The sequence below is a fragment of the Phyllostomus discolor genome, chromosome 1, assembly GCF_004126475.2.
Source record: "Phyllostomus discolor isolate MPI-MPIP mPhyDis1 chromosome 1, mPhyDis1.pri.v3, whole genome shotgun sequence".
NCBI lineage: Eukaryota > Metazoa > Chordata > Mammalia > Chiroptera > Phyllostomidae > Phyllostomus > Phyllostomus discolor.
The window spans coordinates 114,425,528-114,438,301 of NC_040903.2; the positions used below are offsets into that span (position 1 = coordinate 114,425,528).

Genomic DNA, 12,774 nt, shown 5'->3' on the forward strand with positions numbered 1-12,774 from the left:
AGCACTACTGCGTTTCTGGAATGCCTCAGGCCCCGCCCTCGCAACGGGCTCCCAAATTCTCAAATTTCCCGGGCGTCCTGTCCCTCAATTGCCCGTCTTGTGGTTTCCAAGGCGTCGCGCAGGAAGTGACCTCATGACGGTGGCGTGGATACGCGAGGCCCTTCCGGCGGCCGCGACAGTGGGGTGGGTGTGGAGCGAACAGCCCCGCAGTTGTTGAGTTCCCTCTTATTTCTGGGCTGATTCGCGTGGTGTGCCGAAGAAGCGCAGGCCCGACGACTTGAAGGTGGGAGGAAGGGGCGGCGGCTGGTTTGTGGGTGCTCGTGGGAGGGGGCTTCCGGGGCTGCCAGGCGGCTTTGCTTTTAGGCTTGAAGGTTCTAGGCCTCGTAGACCCTTATACAGGCGGCGCATGCTGGGGGCCGCAGAGGGCGCGCAGGGAGCTAGGTACTAAGGTTGTCTCGGGGGGCGTGGTTTGAGGTGGGAGTATTAGGGCCGCGAGATTCTAAACAGTCTGGGAAAGGGGGAGAAGTGCGGCTTTAAGCAGCTTAGGCTCTTGGTTTAGACTTATTGACGGTCGCTGCAGCTCGCCCACTCATTGCTTCATATCTGTTTCCTTTTGTACAATAGAGTAGGGTGGCAGGGGCAAGCGCTGGTGCCACATCCATGACTGATAGGTTGAGGACAGAGATCCTGAGATGAACTGGATTCTAGAAGGGAAGAGTGTCTGAGATAGTAATGATATCTACCAGGGCCCAGCTTCTGCTGAATCCTGAAAACTTCCCCCTTGATTCTTCCTGCTGTTGGTGTAAGGCTGAGCTTCTTATCAATACTTTTGTGTGATATTGATTTAACTTATCAATAACTAACTTGTTGAAGTGGTTAAAGTGCCTTGCTGTGTGGGAAGCAAAGTTCTCACCTGCTTGGCCAGTTGGTTGTCAATAAATCTCCCAGTCCCGGAGCTAGCTGGAATCCTAACAGTACTCTTCCATGGTAACAGATGAGGAACTGGAGACCCAGAATGGTTTTTCTCTTTCCTAGCCACAGACTAAAGTGATTTCATTCTGCTGCCTGTCGACATTGGTCTTAATCCCATCAAAACGTAAGTGACTGTCTTCTAAGCGATCTATATTTCAAATGGAAACCCCTAATGGATTCTAGTTTTTTTTTCCTTTTTTTATTGGTACATCTTTTTTTAGAAAGAGGAAGGGGGAGGGAGAGAGAGGGAGAAAGAAACAGAGAGAGAAACATCATTTGTTGTTCCACCTATCCATGTATTCATTGGTTGATTCCTGTATGTTCCCTGACCAAGGATTGAACCTGCATCTTCCGTGTGTGAGGATGACCCTTAAACCATCTGAGCTCCAGTCTTTTTTAATGAATAGCAGATTAGGTGTACTGAGGCACAAAATTGCTGTTTGTTGGTTTCTGTGTATGAAGTGAAGATGGTTACAAATAAATAACTTTTTGATTACTGAGAATTTTTTGGTGGAGCTTTGTGGGGGTAGAGCTGTGGGACTAGGAAAGTGCCTCTCAGACTTTTTTGACCTGTGACTACATCATGACTGAGTACCCCCTAAATGCATAAAGTGCATGTGCATGCACACACATGACACAGGTTTACTCTCTGCAGATGATGCCCTTTGACATTGTTTCATTAAAAGAAAAAAAGTAGATTGCAACTCACTAAATTGACCGCTAAAAACCTATAGTTTGAAAAACAATGGACTAGAAAATGTTTAAGATTGTTATGATTCATGAGGTTCTGTAATTAATTCAAAGTGGCAGATGTATCATTTTTTCTGTTTTTCTCAGAGTAGTGGATTACTAGAGTTCTTTATTATTACTGTTGTTGTGCAAGTACAGTTGTCTCCATTTCCCCTCCACCACTTACCCCCGCCCCACTGTCCCACCCTGGATCCTACCCCCCTTTGGCTTTGTCTGTTGTCGTTTATACATGTTCCTTGATGACCTTTCCCCTTTTTCCCATTATCCCTTCCTCCCTCCCCTCTGGTTATTATGTCTTTATTTCAGTGCTTCTGGTTATATTTTGCTTGCTTGTTTGTTTTGTTGATATGTTCCACTAATAGGTGAGATCATATGGTATTTGTCTTTCACTGCCTGGCTTATTTCACTTAGCATAATGCTCTCCAGATCCATCCATGCTGTCAAGAGGGGTGGGAACTCCTTCTTTCTTTCTGCTATGTAGTATTCCATTGTGTAAGTGTACCACAGTTTTGTTTGTTTTTTTTTTTAAGATTTTATTTAGAGAGAGGGGAAGGGAGGGAGAAAGGGAGAGAAATATCAATGTGTGGGTTGCCTCTCACACGCCACCCACTGGGGACCTGGCCTACCACCCCAGGCATGTGCCCTGACTGGGAATCAAACTGGCTACCCCCAATCCACTGGCCGGTGCTCAATCCACTGAGCCACACTAGCCAGGGCTATACCATGGTTTTTTGATCCACTCATTTACTGATGGGCACTTAGGTTGCTTCCAGTACCTGGCTATTGTAAATTGTGCTGCTATGAACATTGGGGTGCATAGATTCTTTTGAATTGGTGTTTCAGGATTCTTATTGTATAATCACAGCAGTGGAATTACTGGGTTAAAAGGCAGTTCCATTTTTAGTTTTCTAAGGAAATTCCATACTATTTTCCACAGTGGCTGCACCAGTCTGCATTCCCACCAACAGTGCACTAGGGTTCCTTTCTCCACTTCCTCACCAGTACTTGTTGATTTGTTTATGATGGCCATTCTGACTGGTGTGAAGTGGTATCTCACTGTGGTTTTAATTTGCATCTCTCTGATGGCTAGTGATGCTGAGCATCCTTTCATATGTCTCTGGGCCCTCTGTATGTCCTTGTTGAAGTATCTGTTCAGGTCCTTTGCCCATTTTTAAATTGGGTTGTTTGTCTTCCTGAAGTGGAGTCATGTGGATTCTTTATATATTTTGGAGATCAAACTCTTGTCTGAGGTATCATTGGCAAATATATTTTGCCAGTGGTATTTTGCCATTCCATATGGTTGGTTTCCTTTTCATTTTGCTGATGTTCTCTTTACCCATGCAAAAGCTTTTTAATTTGATGAAGTCCCATTTGTTTATTCTGTCCTTTATGTCTCTTGCTGTAGGGGACATATCAGTGAAAATATTTCTGTGTGGACTATCTGAGATTTTCTAGAGTTCTTATAAATTTGTGTAGGATTGTTAATTATTTTTTTCTGTATGTCTGATAGAATTTACCACTGAAGTCTCCTGGGCCTGAGCTTTTCTTTATGGGAAGATTTTTTAATTACTAATTCAATTTCTTTTTTTATTTTTAATGATATATTATTGATTATGCTATTACAGTTGTTCCATTTCCCCCCCTTTATTCCCCTCTGCCCTGCACAACCCCTCCCACCCATACCGCCCCCTGCCCCCCTCCCCCACCACCTTAGTTCATGTCCATGGGTCATTTCTTTGGCTTCTACATTTCCTATACTATTCTTAACCTCCCCCTGTCTATTTTCTACCTATCATTTATGCTACTTATTCTCTGTACCTTTTCCCCCTCTCTCCCCCTCCCACCACTCCCCTGCTGATAACTCTCCATGTGATTTCCATTTCTGTGGTTGTTTCTGTTCTAGTTCTTTGCTTAGTTTGTTTTTGTTTTTGTTTTTGTTTTAGGTGTGGTTGTTAACTGTGAGTCTCTTGCCATTCTAATTCAATTTCTTTGCTTGATTTAGGTCTATCCACATTTTCTATTGCTTCTTGAGTCAGCTTTGGTCATTTGTATCATTCTGGGAATTTGTCCATTTCATAATATTTCCTTTTTCTTTTTGAATTTGTATCCATCCATTTTTACACAAATTTTTTCTTAAAGGAGTCAGCAGACTTTTTTTATAAAGAGTCAGATGATAGGCTTCGTGAGCCACATAGTCTCTGTCATAACTACTCAACTTTTTATTGTATTGCAAAAACAGCCACAGATACCAAGCAGACAGCTGAACATGGTTGTATTCCCATAAAACTTTATTAGTAGCGAGCCAGATTTGGCCCATAGGCTGTAGTTTTCTAACCCCTCTCCTAAGTAATAAATTTTATGGTAGGAAATCTTTTATTGATAATTCAATTATCTAGGCAGATGAAGTTTATGAAAAGTAGTGTAGCAATTGATTCCCTTGCATACCTTTGTATACCTCTAGGGATATGTGTATTTTGAAGATTGGGACTTCATTTCCAGGATGTTGTAGCGGTAACTCAAGTATTCTTACGGTTTTGTTTGGGTGAGAAGGGAGGTGGCCCTCACAGGATGACTTTCTGGGGCCATAAATCAAGTCCCTTATTTGGCCAGTATTCTTTTTGCTGAAAGGAGACTTTGAAATAAAGTGCACTGTATGGTAGAAGCTATATAGATTGTGTCACTTAATCTTCACAATGGTCCCTTGAAGTGGTGGTCTAATTGGTATAATTCCCATTTTTGTAGTTGAGACTCAGATTAGGATAATTTCCATAGGTCATAGCGCTGGTAAGTGGTGAAGTCCAGAAGTGAACCTGGGCTTGTGATGTCTGACCTTATTAGGAAGTCCATACTGTTTTCACTATGCAGCTTTTTATGGAAGGTATGGACTTAGTAGTAGGATTGTACTAGATGGTTTCTTTTAAGATCTCTGCCATTCCCAAGACTTTGATTCTGTGAATACCTTTTCAGATGGAGGCATGGAAGTATACCTAGTTTTTCAGAAATCGATAACTAACCACTTATCTGTCTACAGCTGTTGATTGTAACTGCCATTAGCATACCAAAGGGTCGCTCCTTGGATCCAGATGTTCTGAGTGCTGTCTATTGTGGCAGTTTAGATGGAAGTTAGGTCTGTAATTGGCAAGTTGTTTATTTGTAGTTTATGGAACATTTTGGCCACTGCCTCATTTGCATAATGTGTAAAAAACTATTTAGGGCTACCTGACTTAGTTATGCAGAGGCTTCTTATAAGAGAAATAATATAGTGAAGTCTCATACTTAGTGTGGCATTTGGTAGTCTGGAAATCCTGATAGTCCAACATTTCAGTAAAATAGTCCCATATCTACTCTATGACTTTTTGTATACTATGCCCGACAAATATGGGTACACTTGTTCACCACAAAGAGATATAGAAAAATGTTTAATTCTTAACTCATAATAGCCTCTAAACTGGAAATAACTGTCTATCAACATTAGAATGGGTAAATCCATTAAGGCATAGTTATGTAATAAAATACTACATAGTCATGGGAAAGAATGAATTGTTGCTACATGTAACAAGGATGAATCTCAGAGATGTACCATTGAGCAAAAGAAACCAAATACTTTAAAAAGAGGACCATTATGATTTCATTTATGTGAAGTTCAAAAAACAAGCTGTGCTATTTTTCTTTATAGATATCAGAATAATAGCTACCTTTGTGGGTACACAGTGGAAACTACGGGGTGTTGGAAGTGTTCTGTGTCTTGTTGTGGGTGGTGGTTATATGAATGAATTAATATGTAAAAATATATTGAGCTGTACATTTAAAGTAGGTAGACTTATTATTTGTTATACCTTGATAGAAAAATAGAAAATAAAAGGCACCCAAGATTAGTCCCCTGTAGCTTCTCTATCTTCTGCTTCAGCTGTAGCTCTTTTGACATGAAGGGGTTAGCCCTATAAATGATGAAGCCCCCTTCCTTCATGTGTTCATCTAATTAAGAACCCAGATGGTGACATTCCACTTGATTTACTGTTTTCAGTTAGTAAAGAAATTTTCTCTATAGATACAGACATGGTTGGAGCTACTGCAAGTTTGGTTCCTGATGGCTGCAATAAAATGAGTATTACAGTAGAGTGAGTTGTAATCATTTTGTTGCTGGAGGGGCTTGTCTTCAATTTGTAAAAAATGCAACATCAGTGAAGCACAGTAAAGTGAAGCTCAGTAAAATGAAGCATGCTTGTAAACCTATCTTCTAAGTTTTGAATAATGTATTAATGGATTTTATATAGAGGGAAATTGATAATAAAAGAAAAGGACAGTTGGTTACATGTTGAGTGGTTACTTTTTTAAAAGTTTCTATTAATATAGAACTAAATAGAAAGATACCAGAAATCCACATTTTAAAAATATTTAAAATTGTACTCAGCCCTGGCTGATGTGATTCAGTGGGTTGAGCACCGGCCTGCTAACCAAAGGGTCACCAGTTCGATTCCCAGTCAGGACACAAGCCTGTGTTGCAGGCCAGGTCCAACAGTTGGGGGCGCATGAGAGGCAACCACACATTAATGTTTCTCTCCCTCTCTGCCTCTCTCCCTTCCCCCCGCTCTAGAAATAAATAAATAAATAAAAATTTAAAAAATCTACTCAGTTATTAACAATATAAATGTGAACGTACAGCATCAGTATCTTGAAGATATATGTTGAATAAAGAAGTTAAAGTCTTTTCATATCTGATTGATTTCTGGTATTTTAAACACTTTCATTCTGCATCTATCTAAAATAAGTATTAGAATAGAATACTATTCTATTGGGTATAAATGATAGGGGGAAAATTCATACTTTTGTGACATTAAGTAGACAAAAGCTGATGAGGGAGGGAAAATAAGCCTGAGGTATGTATATTTTTTTACTTTTACTATCATGAGTATTGTGGAAATTGTGTTGCATGGGAAATTTACCTGGTCTCAAATTCTTATAGATATGTTGGTAATTGTTAAAGTCAGTGATGGGTATGTGAGGCTTCATTATGCTATTCTACCTATATTTGTGTATGTTTGAAATTTTCTGTTCTGTCAGGATAGTTTTGTGATACTTGCTCAGATCACTAGAGAACCATCTGAGTTTGACAAGACATACTCTTTTTACCTTAGGAGCACTTTTTTGCTTCTTTGTATGCTTTTTTGTTATTTTTCCTTTTTTAGACTTTTTTATTTTATGTAGGTATATTTCTGAAATTAATATTTGAAATAGCTTGAAATGCTATTCTGTGTATTTTTTTTTTTCATGGAAAACACTAAGCCAAGGGTTTCATTTTGCACTTAATATAGTATGTTACATATATACTCATCTGGTATTTCCTGACTTCCTCCTATGTGTAGGGCAGTGTAGATGTCATATATAGGATTTTGCATAGAGCGTGCTTAAAGGATATTATATTTTTAGAATTGTTTCCCAGAAGAGCCTGGCATTTAGATATATTTTCATCCTGTAGACCTTGATTGACTTCTGTCATATTTATTATGTCTCATTCATTCATTCATTGAATAAACATTTTTTTAAACATTTAGTTTATTTTAGAGAGGGGAAGGGAGGGAGAAAGAGAGGGAGAGAAACAGATGTGAGACAGAAACATTGATCAGTTGCCTCATGTACACGCCCTGACTGGGGACCAAATCCCTGACTGGAGACCAAATCCGCAACCCAGGCATTTGTCCTGACTGGGAATTGAACTGGTGACCCTTGACTTCACAGCATGACACTCAAACAGCTGAGCCACATCAGTCAGGGCTCATTGAATAAATATTTATTGCACTTGTCTTCCATTCTAGGCACCATTCTTCTTTTTTTTTTATTTTTTGAAGGTTTTTTTTTAGATTTATTTCTTTATTTTTAGGGGAGGAAGGGGAGGGGAGAGAGAGAGAAAGAGAAAGAGAGAGATCAATGTGGGGTTGCTGGGGGCTGTGGCCCGCAACCCAGGCATGTGCCTTGGCTGGGAATCGAACCTGCGATGCTTTGGTTTGCAGCCCGTGCTCAATCCACTGAGCTACGCCAGCCAGAGCGCACTATTATCCTTGACTGAACATGATGGTCAAAGTTCTTTGTCCTCATGGAGCTTATGTTCTTGGGGGTGGGGGTGACATACAATATAAACATATGAGATAATATGGTGATTTATTTTGAGATTATAGTAGTAGGTGAAATGGAGAGTATTGGGGAATTGCCACAGTAGGTTGGGTAGTTGTGCAAAGCCTCTTTGGGGTGGTTACATTTTAGAACTAGCCATTCACAGAGCTGGGGAGAGAGTGTTCTAAGAATACTTGGTGCAAAGTACTGGAGGGAAGGAACAAGCTTAACATGTTTGAGGAACAGTACCAGGCAGGGAGTGGTGAGAGATGAAGCTGTGAGGTTAGCAGACATCAGATTATGTAGGATGATACTTCTTGGAAAGGAAGGTGGACTTGATTAAGTAGGTTTTTTTAAGATTATTTGTTTATTTAGAAGGGAGAAGGGAGGGAGAGAGGGAGAGAAGCATCAATGTGTGGTTGCCTCTCGCACGCCTGCAACTGGGGACCTGGCCTGCAACCCAGGCATGTACCCTGGCTGGGAATCGAGCCAGCAACTCTGGTTCACAGGCTGGCACTCAGTCCACTGAGCCACACTAGCCAGGTCTACAAGTGCAGTTGTTAAGTAGGGTCATGACAACTGGTTTACATTTGAAAATTTGCTCTAGTTGCTGTGTAAAGAAAGAATCTAAGGAGGGACAGAAAGATAGGTTAGGGTGCTTCTGCAATCATGAGGTGGTAGTGGTTTATTTTATTTTTATCTTTATTTTTTAAAATATATTTTATTATGCTATTACAGTTGTTCCAGTTTTCCCCGCTTTGCCCCCCTCCTCCCGGTACCCTCATTCCTTCCAGCAATCCCCCCACTTAGTTCATGTCCATGGGTCGTGCATGTAAGTTCTTTGGCTTCACATTTCCTATGCTATTCTTAACATTCCCCTATTTTGTACCTACCATTTATCCTTCTGATTCCCTGTACCTTTTCCCCTACTATCCCCCTTCCCCCTCTCAGCTGATCACCCTCCAAATGGTCTCAATATCTGTGATTCTGTTCCTGTTCTAGTGGTTTGCTTGGTTTGTTTGTTTTTTTTAGATTCAGTTGTTATTGTGAATTTGTTGCTATTTTAATGTTAATAGTTTTTTTTGTTTTTAAAACATTAATGTGTGATTGCCTCTCTACCTGGCCTGCAACCCAGGCATGTGCCCTGACTGGGAGTCGAACCAGTAACTCTTTGGTTCACAGGCTGGCACTCAGTCCATGCAGCTGCACCAGCAAGGCTCATAGTTTTGACCTTCTTTTTCTTAAATAAGTCCCTTTCACATTTCATGTAATAATGGCTTGGTGATGATGAACTCCTTTAACTTGACTTTGTCTGGGAGGCACTTTATCTGCCTTTGCATTCTAAATGATAGCTTTGCTGGATAGAGTAATGTAGAATGTAGTTCCTTGCATTTCATCACTTTGAATAGTTCTTGACAGTCCCTTCTTGTCTGAAAAGTTTCTTTTGAGAAATCAGCTGACAGTCTTATGGGAACTCCTTTGTTGGTAACTGTTTGCTTTTCTCTTGCTGCTTTTAAGATTCTCTCTTTACCTTTAACCTTTGGCATTTTAATTATGATGTGTCTTGGTGTGGTCCTCTTTGGGTTCAACTTGTTTGGGGCTCTCTGTGCTTCCTGGACTTGTATGTCTATTTCCTTCACCAAATAATGGAAGTTTTTCATTATTTTTTCAAATAAGTTTTCAACTTCTCACTCTTTCTCTTCTTGCAGTGTCCCTATGATTCAGATCTTGGTACATTTGGAGATGTCCCAGAGGCTTCTTAATCTATCCTCCTTTTTTTTTTTTTTTTAATTCTTTTTTCTTCTTGCTGTTCTGATTGAATGCTTTTTTTCTTCTTTATGTTCCAGATTGTTAATTTGATTCTCTTCTTCATCCCTTTCACTTAATGTAACCTTCATTTCTGCCTGGATCTTTTTTTTTTTTAAGATTTTATTTATTTATTTTAGAGAGACAAAGGGAGGGAGAAAGAGAGGGAGAGAAACATCAGTGTGCAGTTGCCTCTCATGTGCCCCTTGTTGGGGACCTGGCCTGCAACTGAGGCATGTGCCCTAACTGGGAATTAAACCAGTGACCCTTTGGTTTGCAGACCGGTGCTCAATCTACTGAGCCACACCAGCCAGGGCACTGCCTGGGTCTTTTTAATGCTGTTGCAGTACTCAATGAGTTCTGTGAGCATCCCGATAACCTGTGTTTTGAGCTCTGCATATGATAGGTTGGCTATCTCCATTTAGTTTAATTCTTTTTCTGGAGTTTTGTTCAGTTCTTCCATTTGGACCATATTTCTTTATGTCCTCAATTTGGCAGCCTGCCCGGCCCCCCCCCACCCCCCCGCCCCACCTTTCTGTGAATTAGGTAGAGCTGCTTTGACTCTCTGTCTTAGTAGCATGGTCTGTTGTAGAAAAGGCACCTGTAAGTTGTGTAGGGTAAAGAGTTGGGTGGGACAACCCATTTCACTGCTTTGTGGCTCTGTGTGAGGGGAGGTTCCTACAAAGGACAGTGCCACTGCCTGGCTTCTGGAGTTTTGTCCAGGAGGAAGCTCTCTCCCAGCACTCATCCTGTTTCTGGTCACTTCACTTTCTCGCTGTTTGCCACTTGTGTCCTTCCAGTTGTTGCCCTGGTGCTGAATCCCAGTGGGGTTGATCTGTGTAACTCCTAAGTTTTTCTGGCCCTTTAAGAGGAATCTCCTGATAATCTGGCAGTTTCCTCCCCCATCCCAATCCTCATTGGTTATTACAGCTGGAAGTTACAGGGGTTTATCTTCCTGGCTGTGGAACCCTGGGCTGCTATGTGGTCTGGTTTGGGTCTGGGATCCCTCGCTCCTGAGGTATCTCTCCCAATTTTTATCCACTGCACATGAATGTGGGACCACCTGTCTCACCACCTCTCCACACCACACAGCTCTGTGCCTCTCCACCTCTCTGTATCTCTGCTCCTTTTACCCATCTGGATAAATGTGGCTTCTTTAATTCCTTGGTTGTCAGACTTCCATACAGTTTGATTTTCTGAGGGTTCTGGGTGATACTTGTTTTGTAGTCTAGTTGTAATTTTTTTCTGTAGTTGTGTGAGGAGGCAAAGTGTGTTTACTTGTGCCTCCATTGTGACTGGAACTCCAGGTAGTGATAGTTTAGATTAGGAAGGTGGTAGTGGAGGTGGAAGAAATGGATATATTTTGGAGGTGGTGACAATAAAATCTGCTGCTAGATTGAATGTATGGGATGAAGGGTAAGAAGGAATCAAAGATGGCTCCTTTTTCTTTTTTCTTTTGTAGCCTGAACATGTAGGTGGATGATGGTGTCATTTATTGAAATGAGAAAGGCTTGGGAAGGAACAAATGAGAGTGTTGAGCAGGTGGTTGGAGAAATTAAGAATTCTCTTTTGGACATTTATGAAGGGCCTAATAATAGACATTTTGGTAGCAAGTGTTCAATGTGTGAGTTTTTATCTTATGTTTTGTGGGAAACTCTTCTAGGAAATTGTTTCTTATATTGGAGGAATGGCTGAATATTCTGTGGCATTATATAGTTATGTTGGCTACATACTTTCCTCCTTTTTATAATTTACGTACAATAAAATTCACAGATGTCATGCACCGATTGAGTTTTGATGAAGTGTACATTCTTGTAACTATTGCATCCGTAAAAATGTAGAACACTTCTACAACACCAGAAGCTCCTGTGCCCCTTTTTAGGCAGTTTTCCACACTAGAGGCAATAACTGTGGTTTTCCTCACTATAAAGTAGTTTTGGTTCTCGTGATTTTATGAATAACTCAGATGTACTCATCTGTGTTACTTCTTTTCGCTCAGTTTTTCAGAGTCCTCTATGTTGTATCACAAGCAGTTTGTTCCATCAGTTACAGCACCTTTTCCACACACTACACAAATCTTTTTTTGAGGTGCAGTTGCATTTTACCTTTCTTAAAATAATAAAGCATAATATGCTGAATGTGTTGCTTATTTTCTTCCACCTTCTATATTAAAATGGCTACACAAAAATTCACCAATTTTCTCGTTTTTTTTAATGCACACTGATATGACAGCTATTACAATACAACCTAACAGAATTGTTTCGAATGAAGTTAAAGACAAGCACAACTAGAGCCATCTTATGGGAAACTGAACGAACTTTTTGAACACCCCAATATTGTATAATTTATCTCTTCTCCTTGTTTCCATTTTTTGGCCATTGTAGGTAAAGCTACTACAGGGGTGGGCAAAAGTAGGTTTACAGTTGTAAGTACACAAAACATAATTTATTCTTGTATCATTTATTATGTAAACATATTGTTTACATTTTTATACATAATTATATAAATGTATTATTTACTTGTATTATAACTGTAAGCCTGCTTTTGCCCACTTCTCTATGTACATTCATGCACAAATCTTTTTATGAATATTTGTTTTCATTTCTCTTGGGTAAAGCCTAGGAATGAAATTTTGGGTCATAGGTATATGTTTAATAATATAAGAAACTGCCAAATCATTTTCCAAAGTGGTTGTATCACTTTTACATTGTCAGCAATGTAAGGAAGTCCCAGTTGCTCTGCAGCGCCACATACACTGGTTATTACCTGCCAGTCCTTTTTACTTTAGGCTATTGTAGTGGCTGTAAAATGGTATCTTACAGCATTTTCCCCCCAAATTGATCATTTTTAAAAAATCATGGTAAAATATACATAAAATTTACCATTTCAAACATATTAAACTGTTACAGTTCAGGGCATTGAGTGCACTCGCATTGTGCAACCATCACCACCACCCATTTGAGAACTTTTTCATTATCCCAGTCTGAAACCCTGTCCCCATTGAAACAATAACTCCCCATTCACTGCTCCCCAGGCCCTGGCAGCCACTGTTCTGTTCCCTGTATTTCTCCATTGGACTGCTCTAGGAAACTCATATAAGTGGAATCGTACTAAATTTGTCCTTTGTGTGGCCAATTT

General features: G+C 40.2%; 1 protein-coding gene across 1 annotated transcript in view; it reads left to right on the forward strand.

Moving 5' to 3' along the window:
- The first annotated feature begins 307 nt into the window (after window positions 1-307).
- Window positions 308-12,774, forward strand: part of EDC3 (enhancer of mRNA decapping 3) — a 73,166-nt gene continuing 60,699 nt past the window's right edge. The window contains 2 exon segments of the mRNA XM_028507773.2: window positions 308-441; window positions 1,036-1,096. The gene's annotated coding sequence lies outside the window, so the exon portion shown is untranslated.